This window comes from Ptiloglossa arizonensis, chromosome 6 (genome assembly GCF_051014685.1).
Source record: "Ptiloglossa arizonensis isolate GNS036 chromosome 6, iyPtiAriz1_principal, whole genome shotgun sequence".
Lineage (NCBI taxonomy): Eukaryota > Metazoa > Arthropoda > Insecta > Hymenoptera > Colletidae > Ptiloglossa > Ptiloglossa arizonensis.
In genome coordinates, this window is record NC_135053.1 from 11423444 (window position 1) to 11449064 (window position 25621).

A 25621-nucleotide genomic window follows, 5' to 3' on the forward strand; every position below is an offset into this window, starting at 1 on the left:
CGTATACCGAAAAGGGAACACGGAACATCGTTGCGATGTCGTATCGTCGCGATCGTGATAAATCGCGAGATCGATTCGAGAAGGGCGCACCTTCGATGAACCCGTTGAAGAGGAGGCCGCGTACAATGGACGATCCGACGTTCAAAGGAAAGTCGAGTCAATTGAACGATTCGATTACTGGACGATTAATAGCGCCGACCGTCGGTTGCACGCGCTTAAATGCATTAGCCCGATCAACGTGACCGCCACCGGAGTCGGTCGAGCGATATCGTTGTTGCGCGATTAGAATTTACATAAAACAGTTTCAACCGCGACGCGACATCGGTATTGCTCGCTAGCGTTTTTAACAACGATCTCGCGAAGATGGCCAACGCGAGAGTACTCTACGATCACCGCGAACCAAACTCAGAACTCGTGGCACCTGTTCGACGGAATCGTTGGAGAGCAAACGTTGGCGAGTAAAAGCCGGAGACGAACGGCGAGAAAAAGTGTAACCGTGTGTCCCGTGATCGAGAGAATTGGTGCCACGGTAGGTCGACAACGAACTGTAAATAACAAAGTTGCGTGTCCTTGATAAAGGAATCTGGTTCTTTCGGTGCGCGAGGTTGCTGTCGTTTGATCGATGAGATCGATCGTGAGAAATTGGAAAAACCGGCGACGAGGATGAACGTGATTTGTTCCATAGAGTGGACGCTGCAGGGGTCACCAAGGGAGTGTGTAAACAACAAAGTTGCGGGTAATCGGCCAGTTTTTGCTGTACACGTAGCTGGTCATCTGTCACGACGAAATCGGTCGTGAGAAATCAGAAAAACACGCGACGAGGGACAATTGTAATTTCTTCCTTTATCGATACAGCGGACTCTGCAGGTCGACGGTAGAGCGTAAACGATAATGTTGCACAGCCTTGGTCGCACGAATGGCCCGGTTCTTACGAGATCGCGCAGTTGCTTCTCACCTGTTCGATGAAATCGATCGGGAGAAATTGGCAAAACAGTAGCGACCGACCAAAAAAAGAACGCGACTCGTTTCTTCGTCGCGAGAGTACGTGCCGTAGGGATTTGTAGGCAACGAAGTTGCATCCCCCTGGTAAATGGATCTCCTGGTTTTTGCGAGACGACGAGTCGCTTTTGCCACTTGTTAGCGAGAGCCACGAAAGAAACAGAGACAAGCGACGAGAAAGAAGCCAACTTGTCTCTTCGTCGAGTGAGTAGACGTTACAGGGCCAGCGGAGCGCGAACGATCAAGCAATCTTCTGCTTTTCGTATCCGAGAAGCAATTTTTCCAAAAGCTTTGACAACACGGCACAACCTACGGATGACTTTCTCTCGTTGTTCTCCGGTATGGTTATTCGAAGCACCAATTCAGTCGAACGAATCACGAATAGACGTGATTTGGATAGACGGATAGGTGCGTGTTTGAGAGATTAACGGAAAAACGTCACACGAGTGTTCCTTTGCTCGAGAATGTAACCCTGTACAGTTCAATCGCGTTAACTTCGTTTCGTTCGATTTTCCAACGGATGGAAATTGATCCGGTTACAGTCTTTCGAATACATACTCTGCTCGTTGAACGTAGAGAAAGAAAGAACGCGAGAAAAAGATTCTGTACCACGATCACGGTCACCGGAGAAAATGCAAAAAATCTTTCGTTTTATCGCCCGTGGGTAAACTCGAGACGGGTGAAAACGTGGAGGAAAAATCGATCCGGCAAATGTCCAACTCGAAAGACGTTGTTTCCCGGTTGATCCGTTCCCGGTCTACGGAGCATGCTCGTAACAGAGGCTCGCGAAGGGCTCTGGTTCATCTTCGTGGAGCCCTCTCCCCGAAAGGCCGCCGCGGCTCGGCCAACAAACACGTCGGACAGATGTTTAGCAGTCGTACTTGCATACCGAAGGAACACGCGTAACGGGCGCGCATCCGAAACGGGAGGAACCACGAAACAGGCCCGGCCATGTGTGAATCGGCTCGAAGTTGTCGCAGCCACGCTACACGTGCTCGCGTCCCTCTTCCGCGGTTCTCGGACTCGTGGGAACTTTTTTCCCTCTAGAAGAGGGCTGCGTTGCACGCCCGCATCGTCCAAGCGTACGATCCCGCTTGGCGAGGAAAGCACCGAAATCCCGGGTTCGCGTAGCCGCGCGAGGAGGAATCGTCGTCCGACGAAAGAGGAACAACGTTCGAAGATACGGGTCGCGAGGCGTTCGCGTTCCGAGGCGAACTCTACAGGCGAAACAAGACCACGATCGTCCAATGAACGTTTCGCGATACGGGTTGCGAAGCGTGCACCGACCGAGTGAAACCCCGTACCACCTACAATCGTCTAGTAACGTTTTACGATACGGGTTGCGGGGCATCTACCGTCTAATTCCATTGTTGCGTCCTTCGTTGCAAGAGGCTCGCGTCGCGAACGCAGCGGCTGGAAGCCGCGCCACCAACAATGGGGAAAGTCGGAAATTCTTCGGACGTTTCGGGCCGGTGTAACCGAGCGAAAGAGTTCAAGCACCTCGATGGAAACCCGCGGGTACCAAATACGGAGACACCGTGTTCCAAAGTGGTCGCCAGGCGACTAAACTGGACCGTCGCGTGGACTTCTCGCCCGTGAGATCGGTGTTCGTTGTTACTTTTAAAGATAGGTGTCACATCGGAAGCGCTAAACGGCAATAAACGAACGATCGTTCGTGGAGGGGAGTAGTCCACGTTGGACTCTTTACAGGTATCGTTGCGTCACTCTTGCAGCTTCGCAGTTGGCGTAATCCTCGCCTCGGTGGACACCCGCGTACGGTTAAACTCTCCGTACGGTGTGACGCGTGACGACAACCGCGAATCGATCGGAAACACCTGCCTGACGATCACGAGGACGCGCGAGTTTCCTTCCGTTCGCGGAAAAACGACAGTCGTGTCCCCGATAGGATTGTCGTGGATACCGATAATCGGAGCTCGGTAGGCGTTCCTATTTTTTTTCTCTTTCTCTCTCTCTCTCTTTCACTGCAGGTGCTCCGTCGGCAAGAAAAGCTCAAAGGTAGGGTAAACACAGGCTCTCACCGGGCGGAGGATAATTAACCCGAGAGAAGGCACGGTTTAACGAGTCCCACGATTCCGCGGCGGGATCGCGACGCGAGGACTGAACCGCCGCGGCAAAAACGAGCGGGGCTCGTTCGTTTCGTCGCGCGTTTTTGCGCGCGTGTTTCGCCGCTGGATGAAAAACCAAGGTGGTGGCGGTGGTGATGGTGGTGGCGGTTGACGGTGGAGGAGGAAGAAGAAAGAGAAGGACAACGCGGTGGAGGCAACCGGCCGGGGAAACGCGTCACCGCCCGCGATATCGCGGAATCGCACCTGTTCCCACTGCGCGCCTCCTCCGTTCGAGGTCTTTAACGACTCTTAGCTTAATCGGCGTCTAAATTACACGGCCTGGATACTCGCTTCCGGGGTACGCCGCGAAACCGGTTGATTTACAGGATAATTCTATTTTATGCGCGGCGTTTCCGACGAATACACGCGAAGATCGCGATTTCTCTACGGGACAGAACGTTGGGAGAGCCCCTGTCCACGGGACCGCCGTTTAATATCGGTTCTCCACCCGGCCGGTTTCTTCGAATCCGCCGCGCGCGATGTGTTTTCTGACTACCTTGATTGAATGTAAATGAGCAAACGGAGATAACGGTGAAACCCTCCTCCCGTGACTTTTCCTCGTGGCTAGGGAGATCTCTCTCTCTCTCTCACTCTCTCTCTTTCGCTCCGTCTCTCCGCGTGCGGGTATAGCCCCCCTCGCGAATCTGCGTATCACCGGGACGGATCCGCAGCGTTGGATTTCCATAGCGTGTTTCTGCCTCGATGTATATACCAGAGAGCCAGCGAATCTAGCGATCGTTCCGTATTTACGGTCCGCGCTAATGAATTCCACGGCCGTGATCCGCCCGAGACAGCCCCCCCCTTTTCCACCATCTCTGCCCCAAGCTCCCCACCCCGTTGTTTCTTTTTTCCAACGTTTCTCTCGTCGCGGCGTGGCGCGATCCGGCGCCTCTCACGGAGCGACGTCTCTCGGTAAACGCGAGGACGCAGCGACGGGGCCCTCGTCGGTCCTCAGGGGCTGGAACAAGACGACGACGACGACGACGACGACGCGGACGACGCGGACGACGCGGAGGCGAACCACGGGGGAGGGACAAGGCAGGCAGGGAAGCGGAGACCCCTACGAGAGAGATCAAGGTTGCAAAGTAACTCCGATGACGCAATCGCCTGCAGCTGCATCCGGCGACATCTAATTGCTCTCGCCTTGTCATGCCAGCGGCATTATATATCGCGGCCGGCCGATCTCCCTCTCGCGCGGCCCTCTCTCCGTACCCCTCCTCCTCGTTCTTCTCGTCTCCCTCTTCTTTCAGCCTCGTCCAGCTCGATGGACCGAGCGGACTTTTCGTGCCGGACTCGCCAAGAAGGAAGGAAAGGGGACGCGAGCGAGCGTACGAGCGAGCGAGCTGAGTGAACGCGAGCGCGCTTTAGCGTAATATACGACGACGTTAAATGATAGCGTGCCCGGCGCGGATCGCGCGTCCAATTTGCGGCTGCGCACCGGGCGTACGAGGCCCCCGATGATAAAGATTCCCCCGGTACTTTGTCCGCTCGGAGCCGCGATAACTCGCAATCTTTGCCGCGCGATTTACGCCCGCGGTACGCGCGATCCTGGCACCGCGCGTCCCGTCGCAAACGAACTCTGGAGATTCCACGGAATTAATTGGAATTGGTCGGAATTGAACGCGCGGTGCCAGCTGTCCTCGGAGGCGCGATGAACGATCTAAGGCCCGGACGAGGGGCCCCCGGGGTCGAGTCGTCTAATTTCTTTAACCCTCTCGCGAACGCCGAGACGCGGTCGTCGCGGTGAATCCTCTTCGCGAAAGTCACGCGGGCAGGGGACGGTTCGACTTCCTCCGACGAAGGAAATCCTTCGTTTGAAAATCGATGAGAATGGTTCTCTGTCGCGGAAGGAGTAGATTCTGAGATTTTGGAGCGGGTAGGGGATTTGATTTATAGGTGATCTGTAGGAGATCTCAGAGATATATAGAACGGTCTGGAAGATCCGTGTAATGTATGGAATTACTGGAGTACCTCTGTGTAATGTATGGAGTTACCAGAGTACCGATGCGAGATCGAAAGATTGGGAGGGAACCATTATTTCGAGACTTGCTCGATAAGGTGTATTCAGAGGACACCGATCGACGACCACCTAAATGATTTGTATAGATATTCTATGGACGTCGTGGATCAGCGATGGTTTGAAAAATGTACAAAGTTATATCAGTGGCTACCACTGATCGGTAATGGTGTAGAAAATCTGTAGAAACGTTCTCTACGGAGATTGCGAATTTACGGTGGTCTGGAAGATCTGTAGAAGTGTTCTACGGAGGTCACGAGTCAACAACGGTCGAGAAGATCTGTAGAGGTATTCTACCGAGGTCACGAGTCAACAACGATCTAGATTTACGAAGGTAATCTACGAAGGCCGCGACTCAACGGAGGTCCGAATGATTCATAAGGGTAATCTACGGTGACCACGAACGAACGGTGGTTTAGAAAATTTATAGGTATCCTACCGAGGCTATGGATCAACGGTGGTCTAAACAATCTACGTAGGTATCTAATAGAGGCTATGGATCAACCGTGGTCCGAACAATCTACGAAAATATCCTACGGAAACCACGGATCGATAGCGGTCTAAACAATCTACGAAAATATTCTACGAAAATGACGGATCAATAGTGGTCTAAACAATCTACGAAAATATTCTACGGATATCACGGATCGATACTAGTCTAAACAATCTACGAAGATATTCTATATAAACCGGATCAACTATAGTCTAAAAAGTCCACGTAGGCCACGAATCACCGAAGGTCTGGAGAACCTACAAAAGTATCCTGTGGAGCTCGAGTGATCGTTCCCAAGGGGTACCACGAGTCAAGGGGAACGGTTCTCCGTCCGTAGAATACATTTCCAACGCAACGTAACGTCACTAGCAACGCACATGTGCCCCAAAGAACTTGTGCACGAAACTCACTCACCACGATCACAATTATCAAAACAAACTTCGCTATTTTCTCTCCCGTCGTCACCGACTTTCGAGATACGTTCTTCCTAACTTCTCCAGTACGATGCTCTTAATTTCTCGCGCAGGTGTAATTTCTCAAAAGTGTCCACTTGGAGACAATACCGAGCCCCTGTACAATCCCATAAACATGGAACACGATCGCGTCCATCGCGAAGACGTAGGAAAAATGTCCACCGAGAATTCCGCGCGAGAGCGATCTCTCGAGGTCCGCGCGGTACACGATCGGGTAGCCAGCGCCTTTTCGCGAAAAGTGTACACGGAAGGTCGACTCGAACGAAACCAGAGCCTGCCTTAATTAGAATCCAATTTACGATACGACGTGACATTACCTTCGCCGTGGCACTACCGGTCGAAGAAGGTAGGAACGAACGAGCGTCGCCCGCGTCCGCGTGAACGGTGGGGCTCGCGGCTACTTGAACGCGGGAACGATGAACGCCGCTGCCGGGCAATAATGTTTTTCCCCTCTTTTTATCGCAATATCGATCCCCGATCGACACACGGCCGTAACACGCTGCAATTTAGAAGATGACTCGGCAAGTAAACACGGGTACTCGCGAATCATTCTCGCATCCGCGCACGAGGTGGAACTCGTTTGCGGGTGAACGAGAGATCGGACACGAAGATTCGATTCGATCGGGTCTCGCGAGGAAGAGGAGCATCGCTGGACCGGTTTCAAGGTGAATAGCAAGGTGCTTGCCCGTCGAAATTGCTCCGCGTTACGAGCTCCGTGGCGAGCGGTACGCGACGGGAAGGAACGGGGTTAGGTCCATTCCCGCGTTCGAAATATCGATCGGGGACGAGAATATCACGGAACGGGACGAACCGATCGCCGAAGAAACGGTTCGGGATTCCTGCGCCACGACGCTCGAGAGACAACGCACGCTCGAACGGTGATTCGTTATCGAGTCTAGCCACGAGTACCCGATCGCAGCTACCGCGTTTCGGTACTTGTCCAGGATGTTCCTCGTCCTCGTCTAAGTGGCGAGGAACATCTGTTGCGCAAATAACATCGAACCGGGAATAGAAATTTTAGCTCACTGCGACGCGACCGATCTGGAACCCTATCCATCTCCGTAGAATCGATTTCACCCGATTCGTGGGTATTCTCTCAGCGAAGGATATTCGGATACAGGTCCAACTTCTTCTCGACGAAATAAGATTCGTAGAATAATTCCGGGATATTCTCGACGTTGGGAATTTTTCAATTGACGCGCCGTTTCGTATTAGCTTCGAATCGACGTTGAACGATAAGTAGACGGGAAATCATCGTTCATCGTTCGGATCGCCGTGCTACCGTGCTCCGAAACTCGGCCACTCGTCGAAAATATTACCTTCAATTTATTACCTCGACCGTTCGAGCAGCGCCTACGGTGCCCCGTCGAACTCGACGGAACCAACCCTCTTTCTCTCTCTCTTTCTCTCGCTCTTTCTCTCTTTCTCTCTCCCCCGCGCGAAGAGAGGGAAAAAGAGAGAGCAACGAAACGCCCCTTGTTCGAATCACTTTTCAACCAGAGCTCGTTCATCTCCGGCGAACAGACCGAACGCTGACATCCGCCGACACTTCACGGTGCGCCGCGGCAATCAAACTTGTCGAGTGCTCCCGAACCTAGCGACCTGGGGGGTGCCCCCCCAGCACGGAGGGGTTCCGCCCCGAAATTATGAAACTCTTCGCGAAAGTCTCGGTCATTACTCGCCTGCCAGCGCGAGGAACCCCGGAGGTCGCCTGGAGGAGGAACGGCCTTAGCGGGGGGTAGGACTGGTACGCGGTGGGAAGGGGGGCAGGGGGTTTCCCCGGCGCGTAAAACAGAACTTTAATACCCGAGTGGCGTACTCGCGCCACCGGAACGAAATCGAGGACGCGCGCGTAAAAACGCCTACGTGGTCGTAAACGGGAGCCCCCCTCCCCCCCCCGTCCGTCGAAGGGATGAAACGAAGCTGCTCGCTCACCCTCGTGCGGATTCCTCGCGCGGCTCATCGTCCGTCGCGGTCTCTCCCGCCTGGATCCACGCCAGTCTCTCCCTGTCTCTCCCCGTCTCTCCCTGTCTCTCCCCGGCTCTCCCTTCCTCTTCCGCTTCTTCCGGCCTCGTGCATCCCTCCATCCAGTCACGAAATATGGATAAGATTTCGTTTCGAGTGGCGGGCGGTATTAGACCCGCCAGCGCCACCGATGGAAACGAGGAGGCCACGGTGTAATCCGAGGGAGGTGGGAAGGGTGGGTCGAAGCTCCTGGGACAAGATATTATTCCGAGCTAATAAGGTGGATATTGAAAATTACTCCCGCGGATCCGGCTTGCCCTAGGATCCGCGACCTCTCGTCCTCGTTGCCGTGCGGGGGTTGTTTTCCCAGAGACTCGATGTATCCGTGAAAAGGATACCCCGGACCTTGACGACGAGGAGGACGGTGGAGGATTACCGAGGAACTACGAGATGCTTCGCGAAGTTAACGAAGAATAAAATTCTAACGCGAGATACCCGTTTCCTCGTTCTATCGAGGGGTTGCTTAACGAACGATCCGCTATTTATTTTCGTGTATATATAGTATTTTCAACAACGGAGATCGAAGGACGATCTACCACGAATTGAAAAAGACTTGGTGAAACTAGTCTTTGTGAAACGCGGAACGCTTTTCTTTCCTGTTAAATGTTTTTCGAGAGAACCTTCCGTTTAAAAATTTCTGGTAAATTGTCACGGTTACGACGCTACAGAGAAGAATCCCGAGCAGTGCAGGCGCGAAACGTCGCGGCGGGGTTCAAGATCGGGGCGTCGAGAGGACGATGCTTCTGTTTCGAGCGAGGATCTTGTTGCACAAGATGGCGGTTGCGTAACTGACGGACACTTCTGGCAAAATTTCGAGCGTCGTCGGCTTGTGCAACGGCCCGTGGTGTTCGTTCATGGGGGGAGGGGCGAACCGTTTCGCGATCGAAACGGCGAATTACGCGAACGATGATGTCACCGAATATTTCCGTCGGTATAATTTTGCCAAACCCACCGGAAGAAAAACCGACGCGAATAGCTGCTTTCCGTGCCGATGTCGCGAGGCCTACGCGACGGATTTTGCAACGAACGGATCGGTGAATCATCCTCTTCCGGTCGTCGTGAGTCACTTCTCTTTCGGACGACTCCCCGAAAGCGTGCGAATAAGAAACCACGAACGAGAAAGAGTAACTTCGATACGATACGAACCGACCATTGACGAGCAAATAAATCACGTTTCATTCGGTGACTCGATCGACGTTATTGAAATAACCTTTCGCAATATCTAGCTCCCGTTGCAATTTATTCTTCAAGCAAATGTCGGTGGACGCGCTGACAAAATGGAGGCGAAAGGATAAACGATTGGAAAGAAAATAATCGCGACTCGATGCGATTTGAATCGACTTCTCCCAAACAACGAAACCACGTTCCGTTCGGTAAACTCGAGGTTCGTTATCGCGTAACATAGTTCGCGGATCATCGCGCAAAATTTATTTTCAAAGCGAATATCGCTGGACGATATTCCACGATGTGCAAGATGGTAGCCATCGCGTTGCACGCGAAAGAATCGAAATGGAAAATGGAATCGTGCACGGTTAGAATTCAAGACAACTCGAATCGATTTTTTCCAAACGATACCACGTTGCACTCGGTGAACTAAATGATCGTTAACGCGTAACACAGCTCGCGAGTCCCCTAATCGTCCCGGTGAAATTTATTTCCGAGCCAAATGTCGGTGGACACGTTGACAAGATGGAGGCCATCGCGATGCACGCGACCCGCCGCGCGAGCACGTTCGAATCCCCCTGATCGACCTTTTCGAAAACCATGGGGGAAACCCATCCACCGAAGGGCGTAGAGGGGGTCACGGGGATAGAGAGAGAGAAAGAGAACCACGTTAATGCCGAGCCGCGGGGTCGTGCCCGACGAAAGTGGGATGAAAACCCCTCGAAATCAAATCAATTAAGCCACGTGTGCGACCCCACCCTCTCCTTCGTTGCAACGATGATTGGATCGGTGGAAACGTTCGCGCAAAATGGAGGAAACCGTGGTGTCGTTCGGTTCGTCGGACACGAGATGTCCACCTAATCGTCCCCCCTATTTTTCACGGTTGAAAGTGGTCCACGTTGTTCGTTCGCGTATTTCCAAAAAAAAAAAAAGAAAAAATTCCTCCTCCACGATCCTCTCGAAAAAAGTGCTCGAAACCGTACTCGCGACGAGCAAACGCGTCGAAACGGGATCGACACCGCTCGCGGGCCCGGAGAAACGGAAGAGCAACGGTAGTTAAAAAACCAAACAAACATCGAGAGAGTGGAGTGGAGTGGGGAGGGAAGGGGTATGGGGAGAAAAAAAGGGGGCCGAAAGCGAGCGTGCAAGGGTGAAATCGCACGCGCGACGGTTCGCGGACCGTTGTATTTACGGACGCGGAAATCGGGGAATCGGGCGAAGTGGGGATCGGGAAATTTCCAATAAAGGGAAATCCAACATTCGGTGCCGGCCGGGTGCGCGTCAGTCGGCCCAATAACAAAGCAATAACTATCGACGATGCGCACACGGCCATTATACGTGTCTACCGGCATCCACGTACACGCCCGGCTACGTAAAAGCGACGGTGTGTGCCCGATGCAATTGCATCGCTGACCACCTCCCCTCCCCGCCGTTCTCCTTCCTACAGCTCGCGTCGCGACGCATCGTTGCACGCCCTGCACTCCCTACATATTGCAACGCGCGTTCTTTCGACGCGTTGATATTCCACGGGCAAACGTTTGAGTCGCAATTATCGCCGGATAACCGAGTTATCGCGCGACGCTACGGTGCGCATACCGTGAAACGATGGACCGAGGCCAGAGATCCGCGGGGAGATAAAGATTTCGACGGCCAAGGGTACGCTCCAGATTCCAACTGAACCTAGAGAGTCGGTCTCGACGCGAGAATTTTCGCGGAGATATCGCGTTGCAACATCGAGCAAGACACCGTGCGCGAATGTCGAGTATTTCCTCAAGCTTCGAGTCTTTGGAAATGGAAAACAATCTCAAGAGAGATTACAATTGCTCGAAGTGCAAAAACAATCTTTGGAAGAGTATTTCTCCGGGTGAAGAAGAAAACTCTTCGATCGAAAGTCACTTTCCGAGTTAGTACACCTAACATTGATAGATTCCTACTTTGAACGATAAATAAAAATAATTTTCTTCAATATTGGAGTATCTACTTCGAAGCATTGTCTCCGATCGTATTGAACGATAAGCTGTCTTTCCGTAAGTTCGACTTACAGGATTTGAATGTGTTATAATATTTACGCTGCACCAAGGGAAAAAACACTTTTCTAGGAAAGAATACCATTGCATCCCTTGTTTAATATCACCCGACGCGGTGATCGCCCGAGTATTGAAGTAACGGGAAAATAATTTCCCAAAACGCTTTAGAATTCCTACAGTACGTTACGTGTAGCAAGCTATTGGAATGGAGTGGATCCAGAAATCGGTCGACGAATAATCGTTGGGAACCCGTAGACCATCGAAGGGGGTAGTCGCGTCCAACCGAGACCACGGTGCTCTCGCGAACCAGGGATGCGTGAAACGATCCGGATTTCGGGATGACATCGCCACGATACAGGCTGAAACGTCCGCTTCGATCTGTTTATTGCGCGGCCGTGATCGCACGGTTTGTCGCGTCGGGAAATGGAATTGTTAGGGGCGCGTTATACACTCTTCGTCGACCATCTAACTACGCTAGGTTTTTTTTTGGTTTTTTCTGCTTCGTTTTTCCCCGCTGCTTCTCCTCCTCGCGAACCGGCCGCACGAGCGCGTAGCATCCCATAGACTGTAACGAACGACTCGTACCGACGATCGTACGCGAAATTGTGATTTAAAATGAATTTTAAATTCCTCGGAACCGTACGGTAATTGTTTTCGTGCCTCGAAGACACCTATCGGAGATAGCTACAAGAACAGAAAGTTTCACGAACTAATAAACATGCAAATCCTTGGTAACAATATTTGTAACCACAGCTGGTTTCGCGAAAGGAGTTTATTTCCATTTTCCACGTTGTCTCGTAGAGAGAAGAAAAAGTCTGTTATCGCTAGCTTTAGTAATTCGTGCGAGATTTCTGGCGAAACAATAAGTTCGAGAAGGTACAAGGAAAGTAGATTCTAAAGAAACGAAACACTACTGAGAACAGTGTTCTCATTAGATAGATAATGGTCACCGAGGAAGAAGAAAGTAACCCCCTGCGCGCGAGAAACCATCGAAACCCCGTAAGGTTCGTCCATTAGACCCGTCGCGCGATCAATCGTCGGGCTTCGGTAGCTTCGTTGTTTGTTTAATTCTCGATCGCAGCTACGCGTCTCCTGCCGGTTATCTCGCTACAGGTCTCGGAAGCGATCCACGAGGCGTAAGATTGACTCCTAATCGCGTCAGGAGTACCGCGAGTACGTTCTACGATATTGATAACACCGGGTCTGGAAAATCGAATTCGATCCTAGGTCGTTGTCCGCGTTGGCGTCGTTAACTCGCCGCTAATGTCTGGTGGCGGTAATCGAGGGAACGACGCGGTACCCGGTGGAACCTGCGCGCATCTATTTATCTATTAACGTTGGCGGTTTCGCCTATTAACGTGCTTCGGACGTCGTTCCACGGGTGCTTGTAATTTCGCGTGAATATTTCAAGCGACCCCGCCCACGGAGACACGCAACTCGCATCTACTCTTCGAGTCTCCTCTATGGAAACCCGATGGAAACCAAGGGTTGGTCCGTAGGGCACGAGAGATATCGCGATGGTCGAGTCGATCGTCCATGTCGACAAAGGAAGTCCTTTAGCGTCGAGAAACCCAACGAACGAGACCCCTCGAAAATCTTCTCTCGATCTGTCCTCGACGTGCCCCAGAACCATCTCCCCAAAAATCATCCCCCGTGCCCATCCGTGCTACCATCGCCGTATAATAAGCCGGTCGAGGGTTAAGCGGAGACTCGTGCCTCCTCGCGCGGTCGGGGTGGCGCGCACGATTCGAGGGTTCCGTATGCGGGGCGTGTGGAGGGACGGGGGCGAGGAGCTCGGTGTTTTTCGCCGAGAGTAAACCCGGGGCGGTCTGTCGAGGGTGCATCGCACACGCGGCATTTATTCGCGAATAAAAGAGGGGGAGGGGGCCACCCACCCTCGCTCGCGCCATTTTTATCGTGGCCACCACGCCCGCGACCAAGCCCCCCAACCAAACCCCCCTCGCTCGCGGTCAATCGTCCGGTCTGGATGATCGTGCGCGCACGAACGATCCGTTGTTCGCCCTCGATGCGCGACAAACTGCGGGAGAGTCGCTTTTGTGTCTTCGTCCGCGCTGTCTCTTGCAAGGAGCTCGAGATTTTACCCAACCCGGGTTCAACTGGGATTCTGTGATCGTTAAAGTAACATTCTCTCCGCGAGAAACGCGCGAGATGGTACTGAATTTTTCTTGGTCGATTTTTTGATTTGCTGGAAAGATTTTTTGATCGAGGAACATGTGAATATTTGATAGTGAATAACGAAGACAGTAGACAAACAAATTTTTATTCTTCGAAGGAAGGAATATTTGTGAAATTTCTCTTCTAATTCTTTGCACTCGAGGCTTCTTTGCTACCAGGAACCGACGCCTCGAGAAAATTTACGTAAAATTAATCTGGAATGAAACATTTCTATATACTTCGCGTGCATGCGTTTACACTCTGCAAGAACGTAATGTTTAAATTCCAATTTCAATTCCAAACCACGACATTTTTCCGGGTTGGAAATAGTACACTGAATTAGGTGGTAACCGAGGATCTCCTCTCGAGTCGAAAGGGTGAAACGAGAAACGGTGGTACAGTGAATAAATAGAATAGAAGTACGTGATATGTAATTGTTCGCAGAGGCGGTGAAAAGCAAAACGATTAGGAGAGGGAAGAAAATCGGTAACCGTGGAACTGAAACGAGCTATATTCAAAATTACGACACGGTGTGAAACTTTAACGGGTGGTTTTAGTTACCGGCAGGATAGAGCGTGCGACGACGCGTGACTATAGTCACGGTTAGCGTCGGAAGGGTTGATACTTACGTATCGCGATTATACGCGTCGTTACGAGCACGTGACGCGGTCAACCGATTGTTCACGAGGCGCGTATTCCGCAAATTTCGCAGCGGCGCGTTAATTTCCAGGTATCCTCGGTCGAAAGAGTTTTCGCGCGAGCAGCGTGAAACGCGTACCTAGGCTCGAACGGGGCGAGGAAATTTCAGAAAAAACGATGACTAATGACCGAACAGCACGCGTCAATTTCACAAACGACCGGTACGAACCGAACACACCACCGTCCAGAACCAGTAATCATGGTTTCGAAGCAATCGATGTTTAATATCCACGGTACTTCGTCGAGTTCGAGTTTGCGGCTTTCGTCAACGGTAATTCACTCGTTTACCTTAGATTTTACCCTCGTAATGGGCATTTCCTGCAGTCGCACGAACACGCGTATCGTTTCAGCTACGACACTTCCTAAGATCCTCGTAACGATCTCGCGAACGCGAAGGGGAGACCCCGGGGTGGTCTCGCATAATCGGGATACGACGGTCCGTCGTTACACGGGGAGGGCTAGGATCCCCTTATTACCATATTATGGTGCGTGTACGATGGCATAGCCGGCAATAAAATAGACGAGGTAACAGTCAACACCCGTGTGATCCTTTTCGATGGGATCGACGGTAGAGTCGACGATACGATTCGTGCATCGTGTAGAAATTGCCGATCACAAGCGCCAAAACCCGAGCAATGAGTCTTTCGATGGTTCGAATTGATTCGCGAATTGATTGCGTCGTCGTGTCGGTGCGAAAAACGACGAAACAAGTATCCAAGGAATGCTCGTATCGATGAACGTAGTATGAAATTATTTATTCTTCCCGAGTTACCTCGGAGGATTTAATAAGAAACAACCAATCCTCTCGTCGCGTCTGAATCGTCGAGGATATGTACGGAGAGCCTTGAAACTCTAGTCTGTAAATGGAAGTGGAATCTGGAGTTATTTTTGTTGCTGAAATCCAACACACTTCTATCAGGGATAAGATCCGTAGCTCCGTTTCAATCTACCAGGTGTTCTACTATCTAGTTTCCATTGTAACCAAAGTGACCGACTTGGTGTAATTCTACTAATCTATGTCTGTCATTGTTTCGAAAGACGACACCGATTTTGATGGTCCCTGTTCTAGCAATTACAAGGAAGTCTTGGGTGTTTATTATTGCCAAAGTTCACTCTAATCTTTATCGTAACCGGGATAACCGACTAATTCTACTATAAAATAATTCTACCATAGGTCTACTATACTATACGTTGTATTATATTGTACGGTGTACGCGCGGTCCTAGACTCTGATAACTGCAAGAAAGGTCACTCTCGGGACACCTTAAAATTGTTCCTCTTAGGAAAGATGCGCCACTGTAGTGGCTTTCGTGGATGTCATCTTATATTACGACGCGCCACTATAGTGGCTCACTCTGGTGACTCACTCGCTCACCGTTTGAACCAACGGATCGTTTTCATGTGTCTCGTTTCAACGTTTTACAACAGTGTTAAAGAAATTATTGAAAAATTCTAGGATACGAGTAGTGATGTTAACTTTAACGAATCTATCGTTGATCACCCCTTCAGACTAATTAGAAAACATTTTCCATTGTGCAGTAAGTCCACAAAATTGAAAAAAGCGTTACCAAATTGTATCGTACATTCAAAGAATGACGTAAGACGAAAATCGTACTATGAGTGTAAAGATTATGACATGGTTCTACGCGTCGTACCGTGTTTTAAAATACATGATACTCAATTTTTCATTATTCAAAATACATCATACTCAATTTTTCACTATTTAAAATATATCGTACTCAATTTTCCATTATTTAAAATACATCATACTCAATTTTTCATTATTTAAAATACATCATACTCAACTTTTTCATTATTCAAAATACATCATGCTCAACTTTTTTCATTACTATTTCTTTAAGAAATCTCTTTAAGAAAAATTATAATTTAATCATCAGAAAACTCATTTCAATGTACACCGTGCATTGTCCGTCATACATTGGAGCGTTGTATCGTTTACGCGTAATTCTCGTCCTCGAGAAAAACAGGTCCGCGTGAAATTCAGCCGTGCCTAAGAGGTTAACGCGCTTCCATCGGGGATAAGAATCGAAGACCAGATGTACCATTGGGGAATGAAGGAGGTAAAAAAAAAGAAAAAGAAAGAAGAAAACCGAGAAACACGATCGCGGTAATGCCTCGAAGCAAGAAGCGAAACCCCCGTAGATCGCCGCGCGCCGTTGCGGGTACTTTCGAGACACGGATTCGACAAAAAAATTAATATTCGCCTCCGCGACGCTTAGGAGACGTCCACGACAATTTACCCGTTCCATTTCTCGTCCTAACCGGCCGCTTCGAATCGTGTTCGTCCGGAAGAAGAAAACGAAACGCGAACTGGCTCCGGATTAGCGACGCGGTTAGCCATCGATCTCGTTTTTCATCGGCCTTTTTGCGGGGACTGGTTTTCCAGTAAACCAATCGCGGACGACGCAGAAGGCGCCATAATAAATCGTAATGTTTCCGCAAAAAAATTTCTATTGCAACGAACGATAGAGCCCGCGTAGTCCTTCGCCTTTTTACCGTCCTCTTTGCCACCCCATCGCGGAGGGGGAAGGAGAGGCCCTCCGCAACCCCCTCTCTATTTTAAAACAGGTTCTATCCCCGTGAGTACGAATCGGTAGGCTCTCTCGTTCGAGCGCCGCGTGTTTCATTGGAATCGTAAAGAAGAGGCCTGATTTAACATCGTCTCTGAACACCAATCTCTCGATTACAACGCGCGCCCATCGTCTCCTTTTCTCGCGCCTTCTTTCCCTTACTTTGGAACTCTTTTCAACGTTGTAAAACGCTCCCCCGTCCGGCCGCCTCGTCTCGCTCCTCCTCGCGAAGAAACGCTTCGACGATAACGTAAAACGCGACGTCTCTTAAATTATGAGCTTCCGCGAATTCAAATTACCCGCCTCGTACGCCGAGATATCGCGTGACATCGTAAAAGGGACCGTCATTAACCCTCGAACACCTCGCCGCGCACCACAGAGTCGCCTCGGCTCGCAGCGTGCATCTTTATTTCCGAATTACTTTAAATCGCGACGAAAATTTCGAGGATCGCGCGAGAGAAGCGATTATCTCGATGCACACGGATCTCGCGAGCGTTCACGGTGCACAACACCCGCCGCGCGGATTTCGACTCGTCGCGAGACATTAAAATTATCGCGCGCGTGTACGGGCACGCAACGGCCAACGATTCGAGCGCAGTTTATGTCACTGTATCGCGCGAATACAACGGTGTGCAACAACGTTCCGGGTTCGTTGCACTCTGCGTTCCCGCGCGGGGAAATTTACGCGAGCAACGCGCGAACGTCGTTTAAAAATTTGAAATGAAACCGAGAGCAAGAATTGAACGGTTGTGGCGAGGTGGACAGCGCGAAAACGTTGTCTGAGAATTACGAAAAGTCCAAGAGTTGATATTTTACCCCCTAATGGAAGAATAGAATGATACTGGATGGTGAAAATACAGTTTAAGGTAACTTCGTTCTAAGGTGTGTAAGCTGTACGAGAAAATATTAAGTAATGTTATTGAAGAATGTTAACGAACGATAATCAAGTAACAAATTGACAAAAGTGACATTGGAAAGAAATTTACATAGTACGTCTTTGTACCTCTATGGGGGTTAGTAGTTCTCTTGCAGCGGACGATTGACAGAGTTGGGATTCTACGTTTCGTTGTTTATTTGGAGTACGATCTTGCGTTTAGATGTCAACTATCAGAAAGCACGAATAAACTCGTAGATTTGGTAAGAAGTATTCAGATTTGGATTTTTTCGTCATGGCCGATAAATAAACCGATCGAACGTAACAGCTGGGAGTTTAGCCCTTTGCGGTCGTATGTCTGCTCTCAGCCACCACAGCAAGGAACCGTACTAATCTTAGACTTTATTCAACTATGTATTAGCTTACACTTTCACTGAACGAACCTGAATGTCTAAAGAATCTGTTCACGAACCAATACGGTGCTCCTATTAGAGATAACGGAATCCAGTAAAGTGGAAAGGCTTAATGGAAAAGTGCATGTATTGCGGCAGTATGGAGATGTAAAAAGTAAAGATTGTTCTGTATGGTCTAAACCAGGACTGCACGTTGGAGACTGTTTTGAAAGATAGCACACGATGGAGAAATATAAAATATAATTTTTACATAAAAAAATTATGATTAAAACACTCTGTTCTGTGAACACATATTTAAAGTTCGCAAAAGAATGACTAAATCTTGTTTATCCTTCGTAATCGAAATTAATTCCGACCAGTACGATACACGTGTCCAAATTTAATACGACTGCGAAGGGTTGGTTCTCTAACGGTTGTAAAATGGATTCTGAAAGAATTTTCAGCGACTGAGAAAGCTAGCTCTGGAAAAGGTCTTCGAAATCAATTCACGACACCCGGTGTTTTCGAACACGAAAGATTTTCGTATCGTCGACGTAACGGGCGTCGACGAAGCTTCGCGGCTCGAGATCGAAACCGTTGTTCGGTTTCCAGCACGGTCGATGGATCGCGGAGACGCGACGAGAGAGAGCCGCGTGGAAGAGGGGGGGTGAGGGGCGTGCGCGATTTTCTCACCGCTTCCGCGACGAGGAAACCGAACAGCTGCGATAAGGATCTCGTTGCCGCCACACCGCCTACCTTAATTTTCATAGCGAGCGGCGAATAGCGGCCGAGCGCTTGTCCATTAAATTCCGCCATTTTAGTTAACGCGGGAGGGGTGTCTCGGTTCGTTTCGCAGCCTAAACATGTACTTACACACGGTGTGTGTACAGAGAGGGGTGAGAGGAGGCGTATAAGGAACCAGCGAGAGGGAAGCGCGTGGAGAAAGAGAGAAAGAGAGAGAGAGAGAGAGGGAGAGAGAAGGAGTGACAGAGAGCGAGAGAAAACGAGAAAGAGAGAGAGAGAGAGAGGGAGGAGAAGAACGTGAGAAAGAGAGAGAGCAGCAGCAGAGAGGGCGAGTCACGAGAAGGAAAGAGAGGGAGGAATAAAAAGTAAGGCGCTATCGCAACGAGGAAGTCGGCGTTTCGCGGTTGCGTGCTCGGCATGAGCTGACGTCAGCCAAGATGGCTGCCGACCGGCCCTCTCCATCATCGCGGAACCACGCACACGCACGCGGACCACGCGCGCGCTTACGCGTCGTAGACGCTACGACACCGGGGAGGTTCCGGAGCGGATTAAGCGATTAGCGGCGAGAGGAGGCTGCGAGATTGAAAAATTATTGGACGCGGATACGACTCTTCGGGATCACTCGCCGAGAACCGTCTACCAGGAAGATACGTGACCAGCCACGATCCGAGGACACTAATAGACCGTTCCCGAGTCCTCTGTTCTTTTTTTTCTCAGGGTTAATTAATGGAATCGACAGAGAACTGTCGTACGGTAATTAGAATATTATTAGACACCGATACGACTCCTCGATAACCGTCCAGGGACACGAGTTGGTACTTTAGACACCGGTGTAACGCGATCCGTGATTATAGGCTGTAATAGAGTGTTCTCGAATTGATTCTTTTCAGGGTCAATTAATGGAATCGATAAAGGAGCTATCGCACGGTAATTAGCAAATTATTGGACGCGGCTATTTAGAATCGCGCGAGAGACGCGAGCGGATACACCGTACGTCCGTGGAACGTGATCCGTGATCGTAAACTGTAACGGGGCGTTTTCGAATCGTCCTTTCCAAAGCTTTCTATTAATGGAATCGATAGAGAATTATCGTGGAGTAATTAGAAAATTATTCCACGCGTATACGACTCTTCAGCTGCGCAACGATCGGTGGACGCAGACTGCGATAAAGCGTTCTCGAATCGTTTTTTTTTTTTTTTAAGATTCGGGTTCAGGTTTATCGATGCATTCTGTTAATGGAATCGTGGAGGAACTGTCGTACGGTAATTACGAAATTATTGTACACGTGTACGAGTGTTTAGAATCCGACGAGAGGCGCAAATGAACGCTTCGGGCGTCCGTGTAACGCGATACCTGAACACAGACTGTAATAGAGCGTTCTCGAATCGTCTCTTTTTGAGGTTCATTAATGGAAACGACAGAGAACTGTCGTACGGTAATTACAAAACTATTAGACATGGATACTACTCCTCAGAATCCGTCGAGAGTCGCAAATGGATGCTTCGAGCATCCGTTCAACGTAATCCGTGAACACGAACTGTAATCGAGTGTTCTCGTGTCTTTTATTTAGGGTTCACTAACGTGTTCTATTAATCGAATCTATGAGAAGCTATCGTACGGTAATTACAAAATTATTAAACGAGGATACGACTTTTTCGAGACGTGTCACAAACATTGAAAATTGTACCTTAATGACAAGTGTCTAGGTCTCGGACTGTGACGCATATGACACTGTTCGAGATTGATCGAACAGGACAGTAGCATACGAACAATTATATTTGAACATTATACAACGAGTGCTTGGGCGGAGATAAGGAACAGAAGGTCCGAGTGATTGTGCACGAAACACCAAAATGGATATTAATTAATTTTCCAGCTCGAACTCTCAATCGTTTCGAAAAGAGTACTGACTCGTTAGCGCGCTATATTGTTAATTATAACTCCGTGATAACGGGAGAAGGTCCGATGTAACCTAATTCGAACGTATTTTTTCAATCCACGGCCACTTACGCTCGATCACCGAGGGAGAGATCGCTTTTCAACGAAGTCGATGTAAAAATCGATCAAAGACGATCGGGAAGACAATTTCGTAGATAATAATCGTACGTTCATTTACCACTCGCGCTGCATTCCTTTGAATCTTCTCGTTGAAATAAACGAGAAGACGACGTACCGTCTCGTTGAAACGATCTCAAGGTTGCAACAACGAGCGATGTTCGCATTTGCAAAGTTTCGAGGTGACCAGAGAGGAAGTAGTCGAAGTCAGCCTTGAATCGTTGTCAGACTTGGCGCGAGTAGGTTTCGAACCGACATTTTTTTCACACGATTTCTCCGTCGATGCTCGCCTCCAGGCTTTTAGAAAGTATTTCGAATCCACCGAGGATCTCATTTTTTTATTCCAACCCGATCACTGATTCTTCAACCTCGAGTATAATTGGACGTAAAAAGAAACGAAGACCGATGGTGAACGATGTAACCTGTCGATAAAATTTTCATCGAGAGCATCCGATCGAGTGTCCTCGATCAGCTGCAACTATCGTATAACAGTGCCTCGTTCTCGAACTATTCGCGAATCGTTTGCAGCCGATCGCAGCTGCTGATTTAACCAACGATGTACCACGTATGGGTCTTCTCGGACCCAGAGAAACGTTTGCATCGTTCGTTTGCGTTGAAACGCATGCACCGTGGGTATTGCTTTCTTCAGAAATTAAAAACAGGACGATATAATAATAGAATCCCACATCTGGGTCTTCTCGGATTCAAAGAAACTTTTGCATCGTTCAATTATATCATTGGTACAGCTTTCCTTAAAAATTGAGAAAATAATAGTACTTCACACCTGGGTTTTCTCGGATCCAGGGAGACTTTTGTTTAATTATAACATTAGTACAGCTTTCCTTAGAAATTGAGAAAAGTACGATGAAACGATAGAATAATCTTCTTTCGAATTATATTGATTCGGATAAAGACAAGTTACGGGTCCACTTGGACCCAAGTGTGGTCTCGCGATCGTTTAAACCGTTGGTACGACTAAGGTTGATAGAATTATTCTTTTTTCTTCGGATAGGTTGCGTTATTCGAGCGTTGAAAATTTAACGAACAGGCGGCGCGAATCCGCTCGCACGGAAAAGAAAACGCGACATTGTGAAACGAAATGCACGATTGGTACAACAACGTGTCTGTATGTATAATGGGTGGTTCCACCGTATTCGATAACGATTGCTATGAAATCGTTCCCGCTCTCGTCGACAGACGGATCATCTCGCTCGATAAACACGATCCCCGTTTGCATTTCGCAATACATAAATCAATGGTTTGCGTGGAAACTCTCGTCGCGCGCAAACGATATTTGCAGTAGCCTCCATCGCGCTTGATACCGATCGGTAATCAGAAGTAATGGCATGGGACTCTTTTCAGTTTGCTCGTTTCTGGCCCGCCGTGCGCGTGATTGAATTTATAATAGCCTTTGATTCGCCGAACCGTCCGCGGAGACCGTTCCCCGCTTTCGAGAGTAACTCGTTAAATTTGCAGCCTGTATCGCGTGGTATTTCTCGCGTCGGAATTTTTAATACGTCGCGTGGCCGCGATTGCGATCTTCGGCGATCGTAATTTTCGAGAATAAATGACCGGTAATTACGTAGCGACGGAGAGCGCCCGATTCCGATCGCTCCTCCACCGAAACGCTTTTCATTTTATTTCTCGCCGACATTTCTCGTTTTCGAGCTTCTGGAAAAATAGAGATATTCCACTTTCGTTCGCTAGGAAAATAATCCCGGTATTTTCGTCGGTTTCATTTTTACAATGACTCTTCTAGTGGATCTGTTTCAGTAGTACAGTGCCTATTCTATTTAGTCGGATAAGTTTGTACAATCTTCCAGCGGAGCCTCTGTACATAAATTACAGTAAATGTAAACACAGTAATGTGAACTTTCCGTTCACGAATTTTCTAAAGCGTAGATTTTCGACAGTCGCCTACGTTCGAGTTTCGAAAATTCCCCGTTCGGTGTGACCAAGTGTGGCGAAAATTTCGTGGAGATTCCAGCACGGAGTCGAGCGACGGACTGGGTACGATTCGATCTCGAAACGAAACGTCACGGCCGATCCTCGATCGTAATTTCGCGTTTCTGGTCGCGGCGGTTAAAGAGCGACGTTAACGAAAATTTAACGGCGAGTTAACGACGCGACACGCTGAGCCAGTAACCCATAAATGCGTACACCGGGGGTTGAACGGACTCGGTTGAAGCGAAAAAGGAAGGCGGAGAGAGGAGCACGAGGGAAACGAAACGAGAGGAGTCGAGAGGTGGGGGGAAATCTGCGAGCGCCACCCTTTCGTATGCAAATTCCGAAACACCTGGAGGCAAAGGTCGCATGCAAATCAGCCCTGTAGCCATCTGATCGGGCCCCGACCGTAGCGGCTCCCGGCGCAAACACGTGTTTTTTACAGCCTCCGAAAATCGCGTCGGTACCTTTTTTTTCCCCCTCCGTACCACCCTGTCCCCCTCCCGGTTCGCCACGTTTTATCGTCGAGATTTCGACCGCCCGGGAAACCCGTGTTCCCGATCGAAAAAGAATATCTTTTCCCGCGTTTCTGTTTGCCCGATCAGCGAAACGATTTTCCCGGTAAACATCGAGCGAGCGTGCATCGACGAGCTCGAAAGCTGGCAGAGAGAAAAAAAAAAAAGCAAAAATTGCATACGTACGCGCATACACGCGTGCACGGTTTATCAAATTTTTCCCCCCCGTTTCGTTCCGAGATCCATTAATTCGTGTCACCGGGAGGTAAAAATTGGCGTTTCGCCGGAAAAACGACATCCACGTGTCCCGGGGCTGCTCGCGGAATCGAACATCGGGAACGACGATTAGCTCCGTTTATACACAACCGTGTCGTGTCCGTTTCGTGTCCTGGCCGAGTGTTTATACGTTCGAATTTGTGTACGATCGGACGAGGTCGGTAAGAAACACGTTTGTTTTGAATTCGATGTAAAGTGTAGAGCGTACGGTAAAATACCGCTTCTAATTGAATTTTTGACACTGATGGCGATATTTTTGGATAAAGAAGGAGAGAAGTAAAGATGGTTTAGCGTGCATCCGTTATGAAAAGGTGATAAGAAAGGGGAGTGTAATATTTATGAAGAATTAATAGACGATGAACGAACGTTTTATGAAGACTTTAAGGTGACACTTTCCTCGAGTTTTGTAACGTAAATATCAGGGCAAGGAACAGTATAGATATAGTACCTAGTTTAACGGAACGATATTTTTTCGGAAAAATACACCGAGGAGGAAACAATGAAATTCGCAGAGGGTTACATAATTTGTACAGAAAGGGGAAAAAAGAACGATTCGAGATACTACTGTGAAAAATGTAGTAGGAGACTGTGTATCGATGATTGCTTTGAAATCTATCGCAGGATGCATTATTTTTAAGACGAGATATTTTCCCAACCTTGATCACTGAGGTTACTATAAACGAGCCAAGGTACAACCAAATGTCCTACCAAGGATCTTTAAGGTACTACCAACAAGCTGAGGTACTACCAAAGGTCCTACCAAGGGTATTTAAGATACCATCAACGAATCAAGATACAACCAAAGAGCCTTTTGAGATACCATCAACCAGCCAAAATACAAAAAAATATCAAAATAGTATTAAGAACCTTTAAAGTACTAGTAACGAGTCAAGGTACTATCAAAGGTTCTACCAAAGGCCTTTAAGATATTAACGAGTCAAAATACCACTAAATATCTTTAAGGTACTATTCAGAAGCCAAGCACGAGTCGAAACGACTACACTACCAAAACACGAGTCGATAGTCTTTTATTCTTATTTTCAATTATATATTTACATCGAAAATGGACTGATCGAGCTCGTTGAAAAATCATTGTTAATCTTACACAGGGCTCGAACGAGCACATACTCGTCCGTTGTGAATGCAGGATGGAAAATAATGAGAAAACACTATCGACTCGCGTTTCGAGCGTACAATCGTTCCGAGGTCGGCTCGTCAATAGTATAAACGGACCTGTAATGTCCACGTGAGCATCAATTCGCTCCAAGTCCGACGCTCGAGAACGATCGTGAGAATCGCGATCGACATCGTCCCCGACCTGCGCACCTCGTTCGCTTCGGAAGCGAGAAACCGATAATTTTGTGGTTTTAACGAGTGTAGCGGGCGAGGGGAACACGAATTCAAGGTGAGAATTAATGGCGGGTAATTTTCCGTGATCGATGATAAGAGCCCCCGATCCGCGTTATAATTGATTACCGATCGATCAGCGTGAACCGTGGAATCATGTATTTAGCACGATGTATCCGAAGTTCGTGCATCGCGAAACTAAACGACGACTCTTTTATTATTCACGCGACAGTATCCTCTGTTTCTTTCTTCCGTTTTTCTTGTTTTTTTTTTTTCTTATTTTTATTTTTTTTTCTCTCGTCCGTTTTTGTTTCGTTTCTTTCGTTTCGTCGCACGGCCCCTTGAAAGTCACCGGAGCCGCTACTTAAGGACACTTCTTTTTTACTTTTCGTTCGACGAGGGAATCGTGCGCGACAAATCGATCCGTGACTAATTACGAGAGATTGGCCGGGTAAATTACATTTTCAAGGGACAAAAAAAAAAATAAGAAGCGTCACGCCTTCGTGACCGCGAGAGAAGAAAAGCGGGTAATTCCACGGTTCGAACGTCGAACGTAGGAAAACAAGGAAATGTTACGGCAACTTCCGGTTTGTAATATCGTACCGTATTACCTTAAATTTCCGCATTCTATCGTGGATTCATTTTGCGTTCAACCTTTAACGCTCCCCGTCTGTGGACAATTTAT

General features: G+C 48.8%; 1 protein-coding gene across 1 annotated transcript in view; it reads left to right on the forward strand.

Annotated features, from left to right (window-relative positions):
• LOC143148032 (UPF0489 protein C5orf22 homolog) overlaps positions 1–25621 on the forward strand; it is a 476738-nt gene that overhangs the window by 168222 nt on the left and 282895 nt on the right. The window lies entirely within an intron of this gene.